Genomic DNA, 25,566 nt, shown 5'->3' on the forward strand with positions numbered 1-25,566 from the left:
TTTCTTATCACATCCTTTTACTTGAATCATTTTTTTTTTTTTTTTTTTCTCCTGTGAATAATTTTTTCCTTGTATAACTTTTGGTTCTCCAGTTGTGAAGTAAACCCAGAATACCCTGATGGAAGGCTTTAATAAAACAAGAGAATTCAAGGTAGGTCATGCTGGTAGGAAGTCTTGAGCTAGTTTTGGGATGCATGAGCCTGTACAGAAGCGGAAGCTGGGAGAAGAAAGCATCTTGCAAGGCAGAATATTTAGGAGAAGGTGGTAAAAGGTCAATCCCTGAGTGCACGGCTCAGTGCTTGCCACAAGTGCAACATCTTTGTCTATCATCCCCTTTAATTTCCCTCCTTTGGCCCCAACACTCAATACATGCTCTTTGCATGTGTTGTGATTAACAAGCAGTTTCCAGATAAAGTATAAATAGACAGGAAAGGTATCAGGACATATCAGTGCTGGATTTCAGACAAAATATACTTTGAAGAAGGAGTTAGTGGAAATAAGAAACAAATGCTTGTGTGAAGCAATGGCCACAGTCATGAAATGAAGAAATCAAAGGTAAAGATTTTTAATTGACTTTGTCTTGGTTTTGTGCTTACTCTCAACACACTAGATGACAATGTGTAAGTGAAACTTCAGCAAAGAATAATTCCCGAAACACAGAAACAATGCATAACAGAGTTGGGTGATAGCCTGCTCCAAGCAGATGGCTGCCTAAGGAAATAGAGATTTGTACCACACACGGGAATTAGTGACCAGGTCACCTGAGTTGCATGTTTCCAACCTGTAGGAGTGACTGGTGAAAGAAAAGGTTCTAAGCCATAGATAAATGCTGCAAAATTGTAAGGGCCATCAAACTGTCCTGGGGGAAAAAAAAAAAAGTATTAATAATATCAGGGTAGAGCAGATATGTAGCTCTATTCTGAAAGAACCCGCAAGGATATAGGCCAAGACTGTAGTACCATAGCTCCAGGATATTTAATGCAAGGGGCAACACAAAAGCTGAAAACCAATTCCTAGCCATTAAATAAGAGTGAAAGGGCTGGAGAAACACATCACTTCTTATTTTAATACAGCAGGTATAGCAGAAAAAAGGAAAAAGGACAAACCACCAGAGAGAAGGCAGTTTGCAGTGCTGGTCACAGAAGAAAGTGAAATGATTGTTGGTGAAGCCAAGCACGTGGGGCATTGCTGAAGAGCAGGGTGAGATGGAGAAAGGGGACAAAACTCCAAAAATCCTACAGCGCAGCCAGAGCTGCCATCACCTGAGCTTGGAGCACCCCCACATCTGCACCAGGAGGGAAGTCTAGGCAGGGTCTGTGTGGTCCTCCAGGGAAGAGGTCCAGGGGGAGAACAACCTCTGAAGGCTGAGGTGTGTGCTGCTCTGCAGGGTGCAGATCTGACTGCCAAGCTGCAGGCCTTTTGTTTTGGTGAGACAGTCCAAAAGGACGCGCGTCATTCATCCTCTAATCCCAGCATAGGAAGACTCTGCCTGACACTGTGAGAAAGCCGCCAGGTAAGCACAGCATCCACGCTGTCCCAGTGCGGCTGAGCTGAATATTGAGAATTATTAATGGCTGAGGAAACGCTCCCTAGTAGTGCACAGAGCATTTGCCACACTGCCCTCGGGAAGTCTTGGCTTCCTGAGCCAGATGAGCCATCAGCCTCCTACCAGCACTGGCTGCAGCTGCTGGCAGGAGCTTGGCAGGGAGTGCCCGGCGTTCATCCAGGCTTGGAGATGCTGCAGTGAGAGCTGAGCTGGCACCAGAGTCTCCCCAGCACAGTGAGCATGTTACAGACAGAGCGGTACGCCAGAGAAAGCCATTGGGAACGCGTGGCTGCACTCTGCCACCTCAGCACAAAGGTCAGGAGAATATTAGTGCGAAACAGGTTTAGTTCAGTGCTAATCTCCTCCGTTTGACACCTGTTGATTTCTGAAGAACTCTGAGTGACAAGTCCAACCAAAAGACATCTGGCCATTTGTACAGACAGACAGCTGCTGTCTTTCCTCACTCTTGGGAGCCCTGGAACAGGCACCCCGATGGCTTCCCTGGTGAAATGCCAGCCCCAGTTCTGCAGGACAGCCAGGGCTCCTGGCATCCTCACGAGGACACCTGGCAGAAAACAGGGCAGAATCCTGCAGCCCTGGGCAGCTGCTGGCAGAGCACGGCCGTCCCCAAGAACAGAGCAAGGCTGAGAGAAGAGTTTCCACCCCCTATTTCCATTGAATCTTTTAGTTCAGCCTTGGGCATGGAGCAGATGGGCAGAGTCACAGTAAAGATCCCTGAGAAGTCCTGATGACACATTAAATTGCACAAGCAACTACATGGTTATTTTTAGTACTTTTGTAGAACATAAAGTTGTACCACGGCAACAACATCCAAAGTGCATTTCTCTGAGGCAAACAAACAGTATTTAACACATGCTGGCAATGTGTTGAGATGCCCAGGCATCTAACGGAGCACTGAAAACTTGGGGTGCTGCAGAGAGTAAGGCAGCTTATAGCCAACTGCAAGAGGGTGCTGCCAAAGAAGCTCTTGCTGCTGCTTGGTAGGAGGCCATCTGTAGCCAGGGACAGCAGCCAAAGCTATGGTCCCAGCAGACTGTGACAGGGGACGGACATGCCATTAAGCCAGGGAGTAGCTCTGATGCCAGAATGGGATGCTCACTGCAAAGTGTGCAAGCATCAAGTGATCAGTCCAAGAAAAAAAAAAGCTTTAAAAAATGACCAGAATGGACTCACTCAATTTTAAAGACATGAACTATATGGTAATAGCAAATTGGTAATTCTCTTTCTAAAAAAAATAACTGCCTAAGTGAAGGGCATTCAAGCAAGAACTGAGATCATGGAGCATGAGGTACTTTTTCAAAGCCTGACATGCTATTTTCAGACAATAGGTTGCAATGCAGTGCAGTAAAATTCCAATATTTCACTACCAGGGGAATTTGAGCACAAGACATTTTCCCCTGGGTACCCCCCAACAAGTGAAAGACAGCAATGACAGCAAAGAGCCAGGAGCAAGAACTGCATAGACAAGAGAGATGTCTACTTGAAAAAACTGTGCTCCTGCAGCAGCCCTCCTGGGGACTAAACAGCAGTTCAGCAAGAGACTCATGAGTGAGAAAATCAAGACTCCAGGGGAAGCTGACAGGCTGTAAGTAGGCAGAGGCAGGACAAGGCAGGGGCAGACCTGCAAGCTTGCCGCAATAAATGGAGCCAAGGATATGAAGCCACCAGAAACTGCGACCAAGGGGAAGACCAAGGCAAAAGGCATCAGTGGGATCTGCAGCAGGCCATGGGGCTTTGCAGACTCAGGGTAGCAGTGGGGACAAAACTGAAAACAGGTCAGCGGAAGGCCACCAGTAAGTATAGAGGACACAGTAATATTTCAGAAATTTGATTTGACACCAGAGTGGTGGGGGAATGAGGTGTCCCAGGAAGACAGGAAGCAGCGAGGCATCAGCTAGCAGCATCCAAGCAGCCAGAGGCTTGTAAAGCTCCATCAGTAGCAATAACACAAACAAGATGTGGAAGACGGATTGAAGGGGGGTGCACTTGAAAGGCAGTGAGGCTGGAGGTACTGTGGGGCGGCAGCAGTAAAAGTCAGTGCCTGGCCCAGGTTGTGCAGGAGGAACTCCGTGCTCAGCAAGAGCTGCCATCATGGCATCAATAAACAGCTAAGAAGAGATTAATGACCTTCACCAGTCTTGGAAGAAGCATGCATGGCCACAGTGAGGGGCTTAGAGGGGGCACCAGCATCTGCATCTGCATTTGCTTGGCTCAAATGGCTGCAACAGTTCAAGTTTTACAAGTGCGGAGTCCTTTCATGTTGTTGTCCAGCACCCAGAACATGAAACACTTGAGGTGAAATCCTGCCCCCTCTAATGTTAATGGGAATTTTACCTTGAGTCTGGTTTCTCTCTGCTCACACTGTCTGGTATAAGGAAAGACAGATCCCACCTTAAGAGAGAGGGGGAAAATAAAAAGGACACAAAGAAAAGCATTAGAGCAAAAGCATGAGCACGTGCTGGGGTGGGGGACAGGGCTGGTGTCCCTTTCTGTCAGGGACAGAGGCACACCATGAGCTCACTGAGCTGAGTGCAGAGAGCAGGGCTGGGAGGACAGGAGAGCTGTTAGCAGAGGGGGAAGGAAAAGAGGGGTAAACTGGCAGGGGAAGAAAAGAACAAGCTCAAAAGGTCCCAAAATGCAAAGAGGGGGCAAGCCCATGGGCAAGAGAGCAGGCGGGAGCCAGTCACTGAAACAGCATCATAGCAGCACTGGCAAAGGCATAACAGAGTTGGGAGGTGCACAGAGGTGGGTTTCCCACAGTGCCTCATGGTGCCTCGGCTTTGCTGCTGAATCAGCAAGGCAAAACCTTTCTCTGTATGGGCTGAGAGGCAGGGGTTTAACTTCGGGGCTTTGCAAACTGGTCAGTGAACATGTTTATTTCTTTGCACTCATTATAGGAGTCAAGCAACACTGGGGTTAGGTCTGTGCTTTCCAGCAGGAGACCTGAATCCTGTGGGTTAGCAAAAGAAAGTGGTACAAGCAAGGAGATAGGACAGTGATGTCCAAACATTAATACATTACCTGGAAATTACCTGGAAATTACATGAGATGCCACCAGAGGCAAAATAGTAGCTGCATGCTTCTAATAATTCCTGATTTGTTTAACTTGAGAAAATAGTTTTCATTATATCTTTTGAAGGGAGACTATAGAAGACATGAAGAAAGACCTTGCCGAAAAGGTCTTTTCCTTTAGTTGAAAGGTACGGTTGTTGTACATACAATTCCTGATTGTGATAATGCTACAAGAAAATCAGAGAGAAAGGAAATTCCCACTGCAGAGCTGCCAGTACCAGGTGACAGCAGTGCTGACAAATGTAGAAGAAGAACGAGAAAAAGAAGTCTGTGGGCAGACCTGCCTAGGATTTTCTTTTCCTTTGGCTTCAATGTCTTCTAATGGGAAATGCTCTCTTAACTGTATTGAAGTTTCCCCATTTTCATTTCCATGAAGAGTGCATGTCTGAGGCTTATTGCTTGCCTGAGAGTCTCTTGCCAAGTTCCTTTTGCAGGTGAAATGGAAGCAAATTACCTGGAGTTACCAGCACCTTCTCCCCACTGACATGGCAGCCGTGCCAAGGCCCCGTCCCACCATCTGCAGCACCAGTGCTGCGGCAAGGTCTGGTCTGGGCCCACTGCACCCCACCACCGAGTCCTGGCTGTGGGAGCGGGCAGGCAGGAAGAAGTAAAAGTAAAGAAGTAAAAAGCTTTCAGTTCTCTCTCTTGTTCATACGAAAAGCCCTGGCAGTGGTCTAGAAGGGAAGATGTATGAGGAGCAGCTGAGGGCCCTGGGTTTCCTCAGCCCAGAGCAGAGGAGCTGAGGGGAGCTGGAACGTGGCTGCGGCTGATGTGTGGGATGTGAGGCCACAGTGCTGGTGTGGGCTCAGCTGGCAGCCCCAGCCCAGGGCCTCTGTTGCTGCCCATCTGCCTGCCTGTGTCTGCGCAGCATCTGCTCATCCTCGGCACAATCATGAAGAGTTGTTCCCGGATTGTCAGGCTGTTGTGAGGCTTAATTACTTAGCGTTTATGGAGGACCTCGTTCATTAGAGGAGCTTGAGCTACGTAAGTGCATATTATCGTTTAGGATACTTCAGGATGAAAGGCACTTAAGTGCTTGACAAACTGAGAAAGCAAATGTATACAGGAATCACACTGTTTGCCTCTGAAATGAAGCATCTGGGCTGAGACATAACAACTGTTCCCGAGCGTGCTGCAGTGAGGCGAGAAGACCTGTGCCTTGTGCTTCTTCCCCTGAAGTAGCCAAAAATATGCTCTGCAGGCTGCACAACAGCATGGCTGTGAACCTGCAGCTCTTCAATAAGCAATGAGCTTGCTGCTCCCGGCCTGTCTCTGGCAGCCCGCACCTGTGTGGGGAGCTAAAGGAGCTCATGGGGAGGCAACCAGGGGACAGACAAAGTGCCTGGTGATCCGAGCCCTGCTCTTAGGCTGCTCTGGGGATTTGCCTCACATTTTGTATCCAGATCCCACAGCAAATGCTTGTGCATCTCACCTCTAACAGGGGCAGCAAAGGGAGTCCGTATTGCATTTCAGTGTAGGAAGGATTCACAAAACCACCCTTTTTATGGCTGCGAGATGAAATACATACCAGCATATGATTTAGCTCCCCTCCAACAGGCCTGTAGCCTTCAGAGGTATTAGCTGTGTGTCTTCAGCAAGGAGTGCTCTGTTTTTCCGTGATAAATCTGTGCTGCACCATGCCTCCCACGTGCAGAAGTACTCGATTTCTGCAGCAAGTGGAGATAGCAATGAAGAGACCTGGAAGGAAACCAGAAAGTAGATTTTTGGTACTGCAGACCATTAGAACACATGCTTGGAGTGAGAGCAAAGTGTATTAGAGTGTCCTCACAAGTTACATCCTTGGTTTTGATTTGCTCCAGCTAGGAGTCTTTAATAATATTTTGTGAGCTTCTAAACAACGTAGGATTAGTATGCACTATTCCATTTCATTTTTCTATTAAGTTTCTTAAGTTGTGCTAGGTTCTTTTGATATAAAAACACTGAGAGAATAATACTGGACTATGTTTTGAAGCCTTTTAAGGAAAAAAAAAGCTGGAAGAAGAGTTTTTAGTTATGTTGCGAGTTTATTTCTTGCAAAATAATATCAAGTCTTCTCCTGGTTCCTGCCTTGCACAGGACGCCTCTGGCCTTTGGCTCTCGTGTCTCCCAGTTTTATCACCCCTTGTGGCTTCTGCTGCCCCTGACACACTCTGGCCAGCCACTGCTCTTATCTTCCTCTATAGGGACAGCATGAAGGGGCTCTGTTTCTTCTTTGTGTTTGCAGCGGTCAGGGCCGTTAGCTATCTGCAGGGCCATATGTTAGAAGACAGCACTTATCAGCAGGTCACCTTGCAGCTCAGCAGAAATTCAGCCTAAGACAATAGTTGACATTTGCTGGCACCTGTAGTCTACTTACGTTCATCTGTCTCAAGAGAGATGCTCTTGAGAGTATGGGCAGTCTTAGAACTTTCTGAGTCCTGGTGCTGCTAGACGTTTCCACCTCAAGTGACTTCCAAGCGTTTTGCTTCCTGCACCTCTAAATGTAAAGCTCTTTCTACTCACACTGCTGTATTAGGACTGGAAGAGTTGGTCTTTGCTGATAAACTCAGCTGTTCTGGTACAGAAATGACAATATATATTATAGCAAGAAATCAATATTACTGAGTATCACTTTAATGTGAATTTAATGTTGCAGGAAAGATAAACCAACCTCATGCCATGTTGTATAAGAGCAGACATTTTATAACAAAGAGTGCAGTACAGGGAGGCAGAATATTATCTAACTTGTGCAAGCATATGGCTGTCTTCTGTATTTTACTCACATTTTCTTATTAAAAAATAAGTGATTTTGAGGGTCTGTTAGATGCAATTAGTACCTTGTGCTCCTTGGGGCTGAGGTTGTGGTTGTGCTCTCCCAGCAATGCCCTACACAGGCAGGGACCAGATCTGCAGATGACTGAGCTGCCTCCAGCATCACTGACACAGAGTCTGATTCAGCAGACCTGGCGGAAAAAGTTAAGTTTAAAGGTGTAGGATTTCTCACGACCCAAGGCCGAGGCTTTCGAGAACTTCAGCGTCATGCAGAACAGTTCCCAAACATGTAAAATGTGAACAGGAGGGAAACATGATGCTCTTCTCATACATGTAGACTTCAGCAAGTAGGTGCTCATGAACAAAGAAGAAAGTGAAAGAAGGAAAAGTGGACCAAAAGCAAAACCTGAACGAGATAATAAGGCCACATCCAATTTATAATTAGTACACGGCGTCGTATTGAGCCCCTAAAGCGCTACGAAGTCCTGGAAGGCTGAGAGCATACAGCTGAAGGCACAGGCTGAGTGGACTTGTTAGCACTGCTGACACAGAAAGATATCTAACTCAGCCTTTAAATGTTGACTATTTTGAAGGGAGATATGAGAAGCAAACTTTATCTAATGCAGAGCTCAATCTGCTGTGCCAGCTTCAAAAGAACAGCTGCTGTGAGCGCGCTTCCCAAGGGCTGATTAAACATTGGAAGGAAATTTCCAGAGTGAAAATTTACACTGGTTAGAAGTATCTTTAAAAATAAAACACGGCCTAAGTTTAACAGCATGTTTGTGCACCAGCTGTTTCTGGAAACAGTCGCTCCAATGCAGAAAATATTTCTTAGTAATATTTTCAATGCCGTGCTGTTGCATGAGAACAGGAGAGGGATATTAAGTAGGCAGAAAGTCAAAATGAAGGAGGTGCTTTCACTACCCAAATTCACTGATACACATGAGGGGAAAAAAAAAAAAAACGCAAAAAAATGGGTAATGAGCAAATGAAATGAATGAAGTATTCAAAAAATCGTTTATGTGGTAATAGAAGTAGTGTTATTTCATGCTTGACATAGCAGTAAGGAAAGACGAAGATGGGGGATGGGGAATATAAAAGCCATTCTCCATCCCTCAGGGAAAACAGAGAAATCTAGAAATGGCAATAGGATGGGGTCTGCAATAGAGGGCAGGGAACTGTGATGAGGGGAGGGGAGGGGTGGGGATGCAGAGCCCCCTGAAGCACTGGCACAGGGTGCCCAGAGAGGTGGTGGATGAATCGTCCCTGGAGACACCCAAGGTCAGGCTGGATGGGACTCTGAGCACCTGATCTGGTGTAGGTGTCCCTGTTCAATGGGTTCGGCCAGATGGCCCTTAAAGATCCCTCCAACTCAAAGGATTCTATGCCTCAATGATTCTTTCTCCCCTTTGGCATGGCTGAGATCCATGGGGGAAGTTCCAACCTCATGTACAAGTTGCATCCTTTCTGTGTTTCCTTCAGCACACCCTCATGCACTTTATCTTACATAGATTTAAACATGTGCACATCTTTTACATATCAGGAAGGTGAAAGATGACACAAGCTGAAACAACCACTAAATCACAGCAATTAATCCTCCTTTTTATAGGAGAGCCCAAGAAGTAAGCCTGTTCCTGCCCAGTATTTCCCCAAGTAGTGCTGGTACACTGTGTTCCTTTGCACCTCTCCTCAGCATAACCAGGGCTGATAGCTCTGAAAAGTAATAAAAAAAGACACTTCCCTTAGGAAAAGGATTTTTAACCTTTACTGCAAAATCTTCTCCAGTGTATAAAACCCTATTTGTCTACACAGTGAAAATAGGAACTGGAAACAAGCCTCATTTTAATGTTAGTCCTTTTTCTTGCAGATCAGGGAAGTTTCCCTTCCTATCAGAAAGGCAGCGCTTGTCAGCTCATTGACAGTGCGACTCGAGGAAGGCAGACCTTTCTGCTTACACACTGATTATAAAAAGAGGAAGGAGACCGGGGAGGAAGTGCAGCTATTTGTCAGCCTGTGCTTATGGGTGGGCCACGCTCTGTCCTGCAGCTCCCTTCTGCACTAAGGTGGAAGTGCATTAGCAGCTGCTGTGGCAGGTTGGAGCTGCCTGGAGGTGGCCAGCAGAGCCCCATCCTCAGGTACACAGAAAGAGGCACAAATGGAAACAGCTGCAAAGTTTGAGGATGAGTGGCCTACAAACCTCCTAGGTTTGTAGGGCTGAAAAATGGTGTGGGGATTTCTGGGCAGCTGGGACGAGCTCCAGAAACACAGTGGAAAGCTGTGCTGGGGCCTCCCCAACATTTCTGAGAAGTCTCACATCTCATAAGGCAATGACAGTGATGAAGGAGTTTGTATTGGTGGTAGAAATTACTCCGTTGGGGAAACACTGGGAATTTTCCTGTGGAGAGAATTTTTCCTTTTGGGGAGAAAAAATAGGGCTGCTGTTAGATCCCTAAGTATCAAACCCATCCTTTTAGTTTTGTTATGAAATGAAAAATCTCTCAGACCCTTTATCTTCAGTAGAAGGGCACTAGGAGTATTTCCCATGCAGCAAGCACCTGCAGCATCCTGGGTGATGAAGTTCACATTGTGCCCTTTCACAGCTGAGCAAAAAGCTGTGCACTCCATTCTTTGCCCACTTATTTTGAGCGTGAATAAAAAGTAACTTCATTAAAGCCGGTGAATTACACTGATAACAATTACCAGTGTGGGAGGAGAATGAGGTCACTGGATCCACTCCAGGGTTTCATCACACTGGTTTGCAGTCTGTTTTCTTACTTGATCCCTTTTTTGTTATTTTGTCAAGTCAGACTGAAAGAGATTAAATCCCAGCTCCAATAATTGTTCAATAGTTTAAGGTCTATAAAATATTTATGCACTCAGCAGTTTGCTTCTGCATAATAACTGTAAAAGATTGATAATGTTCCATATCTGAGCTTTTTGACTGATGGTGCTAACTTTTACCATGCCCTTATTTACCGCCCTAATGCTTTCACTCTCTTTGGCTGTATCCAGCCCTGCAAAGCTTGTCACACTCAGAGGTACAAAGTGTGATGAAGAAAGGGAGGATGAGGAGAGTGCAGCAGCAGGAAACGCTCCTTGCCACTCCCATTCTGGTCACCAGTAAGCCGGGTTCCCAGGAACGGCCGGACCCGAAGCACCATGAGCGTTGGGTGGGAGGTGATCCACCTGCTGCTGGGGATGGCTGCCAGCTCGGGAAAGCAGGCGTGAGATCTTCCTTTTTCCTGACAAACCACCTGCCCACAGCTTTACAGCACCCTGGGTCTCCTTTCACATCCGGGAACAAATCTGCATTACACACAAGTACAAAACACGGTTGGGAAAACAAGAGAACCCCTATTTAAGGGAAGCAAAACAATGACAGGCTCGCAATCTGCTGTGGTCTGCCTGGCAGCATCCAGATCACTTTTCCTTCTCTGCTCTGTGCAGGGATAGAAGCAAGACTGCAGCACTTAAGGCCTTGGCACCGTCATCTCAGTGAGGATTTGGAGGCACTCCAGGAGGCCCAAGGAGCCCACACCCTGTGCCAAGAACTTGAGGCTGGGAGTGCATGGAGCTGCTCAGGAGTCTGGATGATTTAAGGTAGATAACAGCCATTTGAAAACGCCTATTGCCTGGCTACCCCTCCAGACTGCAAAAAAGTCTGTGGAAGACTCCAAGGTCCCAGCGGCTGGAGCAACGCAGTTTCTTCCCTGTAGGAAACGCTTCCAATTTCTGATATCTGCAAAATGACAAAGAAAAAAACTCAAAGGAAAATCTGCTGTGGTATTTGATCTCATCAGTTAAGGACTGTGAAGGCTCTTCACTCACATTGTTTATTTTGATAAATTCATTTTACTGGTTATTTCCCAATTGTCCCAGTTTCATGTTGGGATAATGATGACATTAATAATGGACAGAATATCTTTGACTCATTTCCAGAAGCAAAGAACATAAAGCTCAGGACTCACATAGTATCATGTCTCATTTGTCACAGTGGCTTCATGGTGATGGGAGGGTTGTTTGGATGAGGTTCAAGACTGACGGAAAGTATTTAATCTCAAGTGGCTCCTAGAAAAACCACTGTCCTTGAGCTATTTGCCATGCTGACTGCTGTCTTGGGTTGCTTTCTACACATTCGTTTAAAAAGTAGATGAAGAGTTTTTTAAGAGTGCAAATGTAGAGCAGCATCTTTCTAGTAGATCCTCTGGGAAAACAACTACATTTACACATGAATTCTTCAAGCAGTAAGTTAGTTCCCCAGTAAGTTAGTTAGTAAGTTGGAACAACATTGTATCATACAAAAATCTATAGGAAAGTCTTCAGGATTGGAAGAGCCAATACTTTGCATGTGAAACTGGAACTCCATAAATGAGAGGGTTCGGCCTGCAAATCATGGAGGGTAGTATCTTAATTTCCCCAGACTTGTGAGAAAAGTAACACAGGTTTGCTGTCTTTCTTTACTTTCTGCCTTGTTGTAATACGTTCTGCTGATGCAGATGATGAGAAGTTCATGTCTGATGTCTGCCCATTTAATTAAGTTGGTTTTTAATGAAACTCTTATGAAAACCCATAATGAAGAAACATGTTGGTGTCAGTATTCCACCAATAATTGACAGAGAAACTATAAGGACTGCTTAAAACCACCCCATATCCATGCAGTGTTGATATTTGAAGACAGAAGCAGAAAGGTTACAAAAGCAAAGATTTGGACATGGTGGGAGCTACAACATCAAGGAGGTAGCATTCACATGCAGGCAAAAGACCTTGATGTTTGGATATGCCTGCTTAGTCCATGGCATTTGGCATTGGCTCTCCTGCATCCCAGGTAAATCCTGGATTGCTGATCCCCTGAAATATTCCACTGAGGGCTTTAACTGCGAGATAAAATGGTCTTCTTCAGATTCAAAGCATGGTGTTACACAGTTACGATGGCTGGCAGCACTAACACTGGTACTGTCAGTGCACACAAATCCACACCACTGTGTAGCAGTGGGAAGAGCTCTGTGTCTCAGCACAAATGGATTTGGGGATATTTGCTCTCTGGGATGTTATCAGTTACAGTGAGGGAGAGCTCTCTAAAGAGACTGCCAGTCTCCTACCGCAAGCTCCATATCCATCTCCTCTCAGTGCAGTGCTCGTGGCCAGCACCCAGAAAGTTAGAAGCTCTCCCTGCCTGTTTCTAGTCCAACATTTTTACAGTTCTAGATATCTTCTAAACTCTCAGTTATTGCCCTGTAATTTTCTTTGCCAGCAACATTGCCATGCAGTTCCCTATCAAAAATGGGAACACACGTAATGCTTATAAGCCATGGTTATGAACAGGCCATTTATAAATGTGATGTGAAATATATATATGTATATATCATATTATTTCATTATCAACCTCCTTGTTAAATTCAAAACTGGAGAATCATATCCTAAGTAAGAGCATCTCGTGCAGATGTTGTGGATAAATAAAAACAGTGTTCAAGATAATAGTAACATTTATTGAAAAAATACCAGCCTTTAGAGAATCACTTCACTGATTTCAGGATTAGCATTTGGACAAGCTGCTGATGTTCAGAAAATCCCTCTTCAGAAAGAGGAGACTTTGTGTCGGTGGGGAACGTGCTCCACTCCTACTAGAACAAGGCAAACATATGTTCACTCACAGCAATGACTGAACCCGCTTCAGAGAGGTTTGCTGCAAAGACTCCCATGACTCTCAGTGGATTGTGCTTTTCAAATCCTACCAGACCCTTCTAACAGCTTTACTTTCAGCAGCAGCTTCTCAAAGGTTTCATAACACATTTGAAGATAAAGCAGCTATTTTCTGAAGGAGATCTGTGCAGTAGCAGCATTGCTGGATTCTGGAAATTCTCCCAGAAGGGTGGCTAAAGTGAAGAGTATCATCATCTCTGTATGTAGCCTGCACAGCCAAGAGAGTGTTACCTGAAACCCAAGGGAAAAATACATGCTGTTCCCCTAAACCTGATTATCTTTGAACACAAACCAGACACTTACTGCATTAAGAAATGCCTGTAACTGCAACTAAAAAGCATACCTCTGGTTTAAACAGTCCTTGAAAGGAAGTTTAGGAGATTTCAGTTCTTCCAAGGGAGATGGAATCCTGGAAAGTGCAAAAGGTTATGGGGCTCAGTGATGTGCTACAGTGCCATACAAAAATGAACAAATGAATGCAGAAATAAAAATGCGGCTCCAGTTCAGGCAGTACCTTAAAACAAGGTGTTTGGAACTAAGAAAATGATCAAGAATCAGCTCTAGCTTACTCATACATATGGGGAGCGTGTGAGAGGGCAAGGTGCTCAGAAAACTGTAGCTGCTGCTGACCAAGGCAATGATTAGAGCCCAGCTCAGAGCTTCAGTCCAGTAGGCTCTGCCTAGACATAGCCCAGGGGGAGGAGCCCTCTTCTGAGGCTCAGCACCCAGCTGGCCAGAGAATGAAAATCATGTGGCTGTGGTGCCCTCCAAAGCACCTGCTTTGCCTGGTGTTACAGCAGTTGGAGGACCCTGCAGGGAGGAAAATCTGGTTTCTGTTTTTGTGAGAAGAGGTTCTTGCCATTCCCTCCTGGACATCCTCTCCTGCTTTGAAGTGTACCCCGTAATCTAACTTGGGCTGACAAGTTCTGGAGAACATCAGGGAGGTTATGGAGTAGAAGTAGTCAGCAGAGAAGGCACTGAGGCACACCTACTTAATCCAGATGTAGTTGGCCAAGACTGCAGCTGCTGAGGTCTTCAAGTGTGCTACCACTATGATAAGCAAGAAATGAAACCAACAGTTTGCTACTCCTCACATTTCCCCAGAGCTATGTGGCCAAGTGCCTGAGCAATCAGAAGTAAAACAAAGTTGAAAAAAACACCTAACACTCTGGCAGAATATTATTTTCTTTTTTTTTTCTTTTTTTTTTTTTTTTTTAAATGAGATTTTCTATAAGCTCTGTTGAACAGAAGAGCAGGAAAGCACTGTCAATTTTCTCCAGGGCCCTTCCCATTACTGGAAGTCAGTCCCACCTGAGTTTTGCGTCCTTCCACCCTTCAAAGAGCACCTACATTCCTGCTAATATAGCCTACCACTAGTTGACAGAGCATCCCAACGTGCTCTGAAATTTTAACTGACATCTCACATGTCCATTAATCCCTGGATAAATCAAATAAATTAATGGTGAAATGACATCCTGTGCCACAAGTGGATGGGTTTGTAAGGCTTAACTCAGCAAAAATGCATTGAGATGTCACTCAGTCAGGCATTGCCAGGATAATAGGGGACTTTCTAATAGGATTTTTCTCACTCTTCAGTTTCTTCCAGCACCAGAGTAAGCATTTTATTGGGTTTGCTGACTCACACTTTTAATTAGGAAAGAGCAATGTTTTCTGTTCTTTGAATAATATACTTAAATCAAGTGTTATAAGTACTCAAATGTATTAAAATATTTAACAAAATATTCCATAATTTAATGTCATATATATTTCTTGGCAGCAGTGAACTCCAAGAGCCTGAAGCTGTAATTGAACAATAAATTTAAAACATGATTTCAACCCATGTATTATAGATGTGGTGGGGTCTTTAGTAAGCTCCTTGCTGGTACCATGTCATCAGGATTCCCATTGTTCTGACAAACTCCTTCTGTTCATTTCTTACAGACAAGACCTGGCATTGCAGCAGTAATGCAAAGTCATCATTTTAGTTTTGAGGTCGTAACATAGAAATTGGATAAAGCTATGATACTCTTTCCTTCAAAGCTGAAAAATATTCTCTCAATTTATTTTTCTGGCTGTGGAGATTTTGGGGTGGGTTATTCTCTGACTTATTACTAACGTTTTAATAGTTTATTCACTTTCTTTGCTATAACTTGGTATTGACAGCTGTTATTTTTTAAGTCCTTCAGAGATCCTTATAGAATCAGATTTATCATTGCAAATGGTCTACAAAGATTATTTCAAATGCTATTTAGCAGCTACTCAGCAAGCTAAAAGCCAGCTCCTTTTCCTCTACCCCACTGCGTGAGCACTCAAATTCTGGCACTGTGAAGGATCAGCCAAGTTAACCCAAACTGCCTCTGTTCAGTTTATGCAAAGTATCTCTAGCTCTGGGAAATGCATTTGTTGTTTTGCAAACACATATGCTTAGATCTGGATTCTACTGCTTACTCTGTGGCAGCGAAGCAATATGTCAATGGAACAAATTCAGAGTTGGCTTCCTCCTGAGTTTTGGCTATTGCTTCTCCTTGAGGCTTTGCTGAGCCTCAAGAAGAAAATGCCCTGCAAACTGTCATCTGTGCCCATGCCCTCCGTGGCACAAGAAAACTGACCAAATAGGTGCCAACCACATCCACTTTAGAGGAGAAAAATAGCTACTGCTATTTTTTACAGAGTGACTTGGGAGAGCTCTGCTCCAAAGCCTATCCCTTGAGACTGACCATCTGTTGTTGCTGAACCTGCTCCAAACCCCCTGTTCCTGAACAGGACTGTCGAGAAACTTGTGGTAAGGCAGCCCTTGTGTCCCGACGCCATCGAGGCTCCTGTGGCCCCACCATGCCTGGTGCCCAGCCTGTGAACGGTGACAGACTGTGCTGTTTGGGCGGTCAGCAGCTGGTGGCAGGTCTGCTAGTACAGGGGTCTCCAGTGGCCGTGCTGGTCCTGTGTTGGCAGCAGTGATCCACAGGAGGTGTTTGTGGTGCTGCTATAGGATGCCCATTCACGCTGGAGCAGAGTACCACGTTCCCTCTGCTGGCTTTGCCACATGGGAAAAAGGACTGGGATTTATATAATGTAATTAAAGTATGTTTTAGAGCCTTCTTCCCACTCTTATCAATAACAATTACCTGTGTTAGGTCGGCATGACTGTGCAAATCTCTGTGTTTGAAGCCAGCACTGGGTCTGACTGAAAACTGGGGAATGTGTTCCCAAGTGCATGATCTCATTTTTGGTACTACAGGATTTCATCCCTTTCCTTTACTCCATCCCGAAGAGTCATTTATGTCTTTTTGTATGGTACACTGCTATTTCTCAGTATTCATGATGTGATCCCTAATATTAGGTCACTACCTAATTTATCTGCACAGCTCTAAAGGTTTTGACAAGGTCATTATCAAAATATTAAGACTTTGGAGTCTTGCCTAGTAACATCCCTCCAGCCACATACTTCTTGCAGGATTACTCATTGCTTCCTTTTCCTTCCGCACTGCAATCTCTAAGCCAGCTTTTCACTCACCTTTCACTTTTGCAACTGACCCTATATTTGCCATCTCAAAGAAAGGATTCCTACGTGACCCAGACCAGTATAACCTACTGAAGTACAGAGAGTTTGATGGAAACGTTTTCTTTGTTAGGTAAATTTGTTGTCTCATTAAAGACAACCTGGCAGAAGGTACCTTAAAATCACTCGTGTTGTTTTTTTATCACCTTTTCCCTTCACATTCATGTCTTTAATTATCATTTTCTTCAGAATCAGTTTTAAACCCTGAATATCACTGAGACAGACTAATGAGTCTAGACCAGATCTGAGCACTTTGTTTTCCTTCTGGAACAGCCAGCTTGCTATTTTTTTCTGTGCCAGTATTTTTCAGAACACTGGGGTGAGATCATCCAGTTTCTCTGAATCAAGTGCACTGAACTCAAGTTTTGTTTCCACCATGATTTCCAGCACTTGTTCTCATCATCTGTCTTCTGCTCTCATGATTGAACTCACTGCTCTTGTTTGAAACCAAGGCAAATTCTGGATCCACAGAGCCTCGTTTCTAATTTCTGTTTTGTGCTGCTGAAGAACATCTCGCGCTTTTGCTTCAAGTTTTGTAAGCTCAATCTCAGGTAGTCTTTGGAAGTACTGAGATCGTCTCTGTTCCTCTCTCTTTACATATGGGTCCTCTCTCCCTTCACTCTGCAGATTTATTTTCAAGGCGATTGCTGCAGGTGCCTGCTGGAGGAATCAGGCCTTGCTGAGATCCTGCCACACTCCAGGCACATACACTCAGTCTCAGCCACTCCTTTGCTTTGAAATGAAGGCTCGGGCATGAGAGAAAGTGAGAACTAGGCAGTTCTCACCATAACCCAAACACTGAGGTATGTCTAACCCGTGACCCACTGCACGGTACAGGGACATCAGGGAAGCATGGAAAGCTGAAGTCTCAATGGTGTGACGTACTGAACTCAGTGAATCCATACTGATCCAGATAAGGTGAGGGACTGAGCCCAAAGCCTTTACAATATGTAACTAAGTCTCTACCTGGGAGCTGTGCATCTCTGTGTGAGTCCTGCTTTCTTTCTTTGTCTGTCTTTTTTTGCAAATAGACATCTACAAAGTCAGTATTGCCAAAGGAAATAAGAACATGGAGCATGCTATTCTTTGCAAGGAAAATCTTACACTGAGCCATTAAATTGTTGTGTATCTTCTGTGGACTTTGGATGCACATTTACCAGTGGGGAAATTCTCAGTTTATTGTTGCTTCGATGGGAGGAAGACTGATTTTATTGAAGTGTTTGTTTTTATTTCAGCAAAAGAGGACCTTTGATGTCATTGGTATGTTTTGGTCCGGGGTTATTTCTGTGACATGATGCAAGGTTTGAGAATATTTCATTTGAAAAAAAAATTCTCAAATAAAAGTTGATGATGAAATGGAAAAAAAAAAAAAAAGAACTCTTACTTTATGTAAGAGAAAAACAAAAGCCCACAAAAGTGTCTTACATAAAGCAGCAGCAGGAAACTCCAGGACAAGAATGAAACAAATCCAGTTGCATAAAGCTGTTTTGCTGTTTATTGGGTTCTTATTCCTTCATCTAGCACAATATCAGTTCTTGTTCAATAACTGATGCTGTCTGAGAACTGCAAAGGGGATGAAGTTTAAATTCTCTAAAATAAAAACCAAATACGATTCTTTAGTTATTCTAAGACATTGGACCAGAACATCACAGTACAGAATATTACATCCTTTCACAATTTATCTAGCTTTTAAGCAAATTTATTGTTCTGTTTATAAGAAAAAGCAATGAAACAAAAACAGGTCCTCTGCTTGTCATATTCGATTTTACACTGTATTCTTTAACGCCGAGCGCATCGCTGTGGGTGTCTGTAATTTGCCATCATCCCCGAAGATGTTCTTGAAAATGAGATGTTTCGTCTCAGTGGCCATACCCTGCTGACATGTTAGAGATAAATAAATGATCACTTCTGCAGTCCTGCTGTTAGGGTTTAGGAGAATTTACATAGAATACTGTGCTTCTCTGGGAATTGTCAACCCTTAATCTTTCAGTAAGCTACAAAACTATTATTAACATATCTCTAGGTAATGTTGTTTAGTGTTAATACTCAGTGGAATATACTTTTCATTAAAATACGAAAGCAGTCCATGTATGTTCTACCCTCAGGCACAATATTAGCTATGCTGTTTCTTGGAATGACTGCACTACAAAAATTAATCTAGTCTTACTTTCAATGACTTTTGTGTCAGTGTATAAACTTGGGATTATTTTCTAGGCGGAAAAATGAGTCAAGACAGGGGAAAAGGGCAAGTGAACCCAATAAAAATGTGTGCTGAAGCCAGAAGTTTCAAAGCAATGAGGTCTTCCCAGCGATGTGTGGTGCAGCCCCTCTACTTCCTGCAGCACATCTGATCTGATCTAGGTTGCTCTGTAGAACATCCTGTTTGGTGAGTGTTTATCTCAGCCTCATCACAGGGATGAGCTATGAGAGCACAGATATGAAGCTGGTTGGTGCTGGGACGTGGGAGGGTGATTCCCCCTGCAAGGGGAGCAGACACTGTGTTTGGTGAAGAACACACACACAGAGCAGGGCTGGGTCCCTGTGGCTCCCTCTGCCATACTGCCCAACAGATGGCTGCTGGGACCAAGCAGACATCTTTGGAAAATGGAAATCCTTCTTGCGTGAATCCACAAGAAGAAACAAACAATCTTAGGTTAAAAATACAGCATGGAATTATTGGAATTATTGCAGGATTTACTTTTTTTTTTTTTCTTTCTTTCTAGTATGCCTAGAAATACAAAGGAAAAAAAAAGTGATTTTTTTTTTTTTTGTTTGGTTTTTTTTCAGTCTGTTGCCAACGGCTGCCATCAAGATGTCCAATGAACCTGCTGGGAAGTGAATAGAATACCTTATTAGTACGTGGGCAAGGAAGGGAGAAATCACAATATAATTTACTTTGACACTCCAGAAAGGCAAGAATCACGAGAGGAAGGGGCGACCAGAAGTGATGGGATATGACTCAGGATAGTTGCAGCTCCTTTGTGTCCCTTGCTCTGCCCAGAGTCAGCAGGGCACTGCAGTCACTGAGTTTCTGGCACTTTGGCGCTGCTGGGCACCTCTTAGGCAGTGGGGACTCAGACTCCAGCAGGAGTTGAGGGCTGCCAAGTGGGTGCTTTGGCACAGCCCAGCTGTGGCACTCCTAGGCTGGATAAAACATTGTGTCATGTGGAGTAAAAGTGAGGGAGTGGGAAAACGGCCCATTTCTGCACAGAAAAATTCAGGAATTTCATGTTTTATGGCTAACCATATTCCAGTCGCTGATGGTGCACTTTCCCACATGCACTAATTTTCCTTATAGTCTTTAAGGAGAAGATCGCTCAGTGCCTTCCCAAAGCAAACCTGAAAGACAAGTTCAGTGTTTGACAAAGAAAACACCAGACTTCCTTTTTCCTTCCTCATTTTTCCTTCACTGCTCTGAGTGAACACTTTCAACTCCTCTTTTCAAATCTCACAGCCTACAGCACGCAGTAATAGCTCATTCATTATTCAAGTAATCGCTTCTGTAACTGGGTTAATAACAGTCCTCATATCGAAGTACAGCGCTCTGCTGAGTACCGCTCAGGTTCCCACAGAGCTTTTGTTTCCCTCAGTTTGCAGTAATGTTCCCCATAAAGCCATTTACCAAAACAACTGTGCCACAGTAGCTGGTGCATTACGCCCAGTGAATCGCTGTAATAAGATTTGTTAAAGCTGTGGCCAACGTTTGGAGTGTAATAGTCATCCGTCAGTGATCTCTTATTTAAAAAAAGCTGAAAGCCCTCATTTCAATGTATGTGTCTTTCCCCACAGCAGTCAATTCCAAGAGCTGACCAGGTTGCTGTAATATCTGAAAGCAGCCTGGGATCAAAAAGCTGGGAGAACTTTGCTTCACAGGAAGTAGAAGCTGAGGCACCAGTGGAAGCCCATATGTAAAAGAGGAGCTAAGGATAATTATTGAATCATTCATAGAAAACTGAGAAAATTATTAGTCATAAAACAAATGAATCTTTATCATTTGATGGCAGATACAGCAGTAAATTACGCTTCTCTAAACCAGAATTCTCTGAGTTAAAAAAAAAAGAAAGTACATTTAAGGCAAGATGATGAATATAATTTATTTAGTGTGTTGAAAAGCTTTCAATAGGATTTTACCCATGAGACTGTGAAAGAAGTCTGGTAACAAGAAGGTGAGGTAAAGGCTTGTCCTGGATTAACAACTGCTGAGGAGACAAGCTGGCAGGGGGAATAAATGTCTGCAGCCTGATGTTGAAAAACATTAGGAGCGAAGTGCCCTAAGGATGTCTGTAAGGACTGCTCTGTATCTATCCTTGCGCAGCTGGCTGTGCTTTACACACACTGCAGCAGCTTCCTTCAGTTACTCTGAGGATCTGTTTGCAACAAAGAGGAGGCGGATGCAGAGTTCCAGATAAGGAAAACACATTCGTGTTTGGTTCTTTAGAGATTTTCAGAATTATTTCTTACGTCTCAAGACTGTGATGGTCGTTCCAGTGAATTTGCTTAAGCGCTGCTAAGAATTAGATGAACAGTGAAATGTCAGACTGTGTTGCTGACAAAAGCTCGCTCAAAAAAGGAAAAGCTCCAAAGGATTGCTTGAAACATGAGACAACTCTAATACCACCAGTGATTGTCCTAACAGGATGGCAGATGAACTTGAAATAAAAGGTAATGTGTTTGAAGAAATAATTTAAACTACTCTGACACACTGATGGCTTCTGAATTAACTGTAATCTCTGGGGGAGAGAGCCGAGCATTATTGTGAGCAGCTCAGTGAAGATACTGAGCAGCAGTACACAACATGTGCCTGGGACAGTGAAGTGGGGATGTGTTAAGAAGAAGATGGGAATGCATTGCCCTGGTGCAGAGGTGACAGCACGTGTAGCCACACGTGCACACAGGGATGGCTCCTCATTCACTGCAAGTTCAGATACTGCTTGTAAAATGTGAACTTGACAAAAGAACATCTGAATTATTCACCTTTCCCTAGTGAGTAGATGGGATGAGGATGATGCAGTTGGTCGCTTGCATCCAGTCCCTCTGGCAGTGCACTGGGAGCTGGAAGCCTAGAAAGACCTGGGTGGGCATGAGGGGTGTGTGAGCACTCAGATTCTTCATTACCATTGGTCCTGCTTCTCCTTCCCAGGATATTTCCAATTGTTTCTGCCAAAGTTTCCCCTCTCTGTCATTTTCCCACCAGGGTCACTGCCTCTCATGTTTACTAAATACTGTCATATTTTGGTCTGGATTCATAAATCCATGTGGGAAAGCGAAGTGGTGTCAGCCATGAAGGAGCCCTGTGGGGATGGGCTGAGGGACGAAGCTGAGGGAAGTGGTGCCAGTGGGGAGCGAGGAGAGGAGCCCCAAGCCGCAGAACCATGCAGACCGACGTCTCAGATAGCCTCTCCCCAGCAAAGCTCTTCTCTGCCTCCAGGTCTGTGGTGCACCAGCATCCCTGACACATTGTTTTACAGCTTTTAAGATGAATAGAAGAAGCTCATAACTCTATGGTTTTGTTACAGCTTCTCTGTAAGATAACCTCCACAAAACGCAAACTGATGCATGGTTATCTTTGCAACCAGAAGAGCTAAGCACTTCATTAGCTTTTTAAATGAAAGCTTAGGTTTTGGAGAAGGCAGTCAAATCTGCAGGAAGGACCTAATTCCTCCCACATTTTCACGAGAACAGAGGATCAACATCTTTGCAAGTCAGATGTTCCTGTTCTGTCTGTCCCAGAAAACAAGGAAAATGGTATGCTTGCATTTAAAAGGCAACACACTTAAAGCAGATAAAGAGAATTGTGAATAAGTAGGGTAGAACAAACCTGTAGCCTTCATTTATGAATGTTCCAGTGACTGCAAATGATGAGAGCAGAAATGTTTTCCCTTCAAAGCAGCACAGACCTGGCCCAGGGACTGGATTTAGTCCAAGCCAGCAGGCACAAGCAGCTAAATGCATTTATTAGGAATGTCATCTCTGCATTGGCTGTGGACTTTTTCAGTAGTGGTAATACTGCGTGAAAATCAGAGTTTTCATTAATAGAAGGAAGTAAATTGTTTGTTTTCATACCTGTTGAAAGAAACTTGAAAATCTGTTGGATTCAAAACAAAAAATAAACAAACAAACAAAAACAAACAAAAACAACAACAACAACAACAAGAAAATGAAAGTGGCACAAAAATGGTTTTCAGTTTTCCTTTCTGCAAAGGTAATGACCTCCACATCAGAAGCAGCACTGCTCATTATTGGTTTAAGTGATAGGGGACTGTTGGAGACTGCCATATTGGAGCAACTCTTGTACCCATCAACAAGGATGCCTGAGACCCTTGAAGTCTGAAACATCGTAATTCATGATCTGGATGAGTCTTTTTCTATTAAAACAAATAAGGACTAAGGGGAAAGTGCTGGCTTTCTCCATTAAGATCCTTAGCAAAAACATAATGAGGAATTGAAACAGAACCCCATTTTAAAGCATAACTTGGAGAAAGCGCTGTAGTAAAGCTGAGTCAATTGGAAATGCGCTGGCTTTCATAATGCAAACTGTGCACCTGTCTCTACAATGCTATACCTCATCAGAAGATGTCATGGTGGAGTCTGATGGTGAGCCAACACCACACAGCCACATTGCTGCCGCATGTGCTGCATGAGGTGTCAGCATCCTGCCAGACTTATTCCCTGAATAGGCATGGCTGATGTTTCCAGGAGCTGTGAGACATCTAGGAGACTCGCCAACGGGGAGCAAAACCAATGCTGCCAGTAGCAGGATGGGATAGCGCCAAATTAGTACAGAAGTTCCTGTATGTGCCAAATAGCTTTCTAATTACATTGCGATCAGCAAGACAAAACTGTGTCTCTTTAAAAACATATGTCTGTATTCACAGCGGGTCTCCAATGCAGAAGGGAAATTTAGAGGCAAAATGTCAAGCAAGGCTTGTTTTCAGACACATCTGGGCTTCCTGGACCATGGTCCATAGGATTGACTTCCTCCACTCCACGGAGAGGAAAAGAGAGAGAAGCTGGGATCCAGCTCAGATTAGGATGTGGTGGGATTAATTCAGGGTACGCACACATGTTGAAACATATGCAACAGTGGCAAATACCTTCTCCCTTTACATAAAATGTTTAGTGTTGTGTTTGGTTGCTTTTAAGTTGAATAGCACCAATATGGCTCTGTTCCAATGGGCCCCGTTCACTTTTCGGATTGTGTCAATTTTTTTTCTCAAATGAGTGTAGGATATATTTCTAAGAGTTCTGACACAGCAGTCCAAACTTGAATAAGCTGGTCCAAATTAAAAGGATGCATCTGATCCTCATTAAAGAGAGGATGCAAAAGCTTTTGGAACAGACAGTGGACTCCTAGGAGTACATTGTGGAGGAATTTACCAAGAATGAAAAGTGAATCATGTCACTATAGAGATAATTACTCAAATATGTGGTAAGTAAAATTTCATCTGGATCCTTTGCACTTTCAGGCCTTCCTTGAGCTCCTCTAACTGGTAACATAGCCATTGTGCAACAAATTGAAGAGAGCAATATGCATATGGGTTCAACTATCTGCCCCTTGTCTAGGCCATTACTCCTGGGGCCATTTGCATTTCATTATCAGCATAAAAAGTTTTAAGAGGAGACAACGTGAGAATATTTGGTTTGGGTGGATTTGGTGGATGACTATTCTGCTTTCAGCTCAGGGAGATTAAGGCACAGGGAGCTCTGGTGCTGATCCCCATTACAGTAGCCATGTTAGCTCCCGTTCCAGAAACAAAATTTTGGAGGACTAGTTCTGTGGGCCACCACTCCCCGAACTCGATATGTAATGCCTTGACAACCTGTGTTCTTAGAGATTTTGGGCATTCCAACATCTTGGGCCATTTATTGCAGAAGTCTCCTGGCTTCTGTTGAAGAAAAAAACAATTTACTTCAACAGGAGGTAGTCACTTATGAGACACATCCAGCTGGCCGCAGCGGGGGCCGGCCTTGTCATCTTTACAAGCAGGATACGTTCACACGCCAAAGTCAGCAGAAACAAAATAGATGACACATCCACAGTCAGAAGGTTTGTATTCCCAACAAACCCAAGCAGAAATAAGACATGATAGGGAGCCAGGTCTAAATCAAGCATTTAGTTCAAACATTTACATGACTGCGATCAAACTCTCGCATTATGGATTAAACCCATAAAATGTGTAGGAAGGCGGGAGCTGCTTGTAGGTTGTCTCTTAGACGTGTCTGGGGACGTTTTGTGGCATCTGTTGTACAAGCTTGAGTTAGTAAAACCCACATGCAAAGCAGTAGGTTGAGACCAAACTGCTGATGTCTGAAATTTTCACTCTGCTTGACAGGATGCCCTGCCAGATCTCCGACAGCGTCTGTCTGAGGCTCCTTCTCCTCTCATCCCACACAACTCGAGCTGATGGTTACTTGTGCTGCCTCATGCCCTTGGTACTTAGGGAGCCACATATTAAGGAGAGCCTTGTTTGGGAGGAGCGGATTCCTTGACCCTTAGTGAAGGGTCTTTAACAGAAGTTTTTTTACCCTTTAACAGAAGTATTTCTGTTAAAAAACCTGCCATCTGTCTTGCACATGGGGTAACCAAAGGGTTACAACTTTCTCTCATGTGTTCATTCAGTTTGGTGTAGTTTTGTCAGGATGGTCTTTCAGTGCTGTGATCTGGGGACACCTTTGGCTCACCCATGTTCTTAGGTTTCTGTGTCTCTCCATGCCCGCACGGGAGATAGAAGACTGCTGTAGCTCAACAGTGCTTTGCAGAACATGCCCCCAGGAGCTGCCGGTGACGTGGCTAAAGAATCCCAGGCTGCCTTCAGTGTCTGGAGACCTGGGTGTGTTTGACCAGAACTGCAAGCTGGTTCCTCACAGGCAATTTCAGAATTGATACTGAAGCCGCCTGCAGCTTTGTAGAGCAAAGCTA

General features: G+C 44.2%; 2 long non-coding RNA genes across 3 annotated transcripts in view; both read right to left on the minus strand.

Annotated features, from left to right (window-relative positions):
• Nucleotides 1-549: 549 nt before the first annotated feature.
• Nucleotides 550-25,566, minus strand: part of LOC128085858 (uncharacterized) — a 30,470-nt gene continuing 5,453 nt past the window's right edge. The window contains exons 2-3 of the long non-coding RNA XR_008209133.1: nt 7,456-7,581; nt 550-6,337 (exon numbers count right to left, since the gene is read on the minus strand). This is a non-coding gene — a long non-coding RNA (uncharacterized LOC128085858). The remainder of the gene's footprint in view (nt 6,338-7,455; nt 7,582-25,566) is intronic.
• On the minus strand, nt 10,874-14,405 carry LOC128085860 (uncharacterized). 2 transcript variants are annotated; one of them, XR_008209136.1, is made up of 3 exons: nt 13,605-14,405; nt 13,434-13,499; nt 10,874-11,129 (listed from the first exon to the last, which is right to left on the minus strand). It is a non-coding gene; the product is annotated as an uncharacterized LOC128085860 (long non-coding RNA). The 2 variants fall into 2 exon arrangements; XR_008209135.1 differs by lacking the exon at nt 10,874-11,129 and adding an exon at nt 12,820-13,321.

Source organism: Tympanuchus pallidicinctus, unplaced genomic scaffold (genome assembly GCF_026119805.1).
Source record: "Tympanuchus pallidicinctus isolate F22 unplaced genomic scaffold, pur_lepc_1.0 scaffold3, whole genome shotgun sequence".
Lineage (NCBI taxonomy): Eukaryota > Metazoa > Chordata > Aves > Galliformes > Phasianidae > Tympanuchus > Tympanuchus pallidicinctus.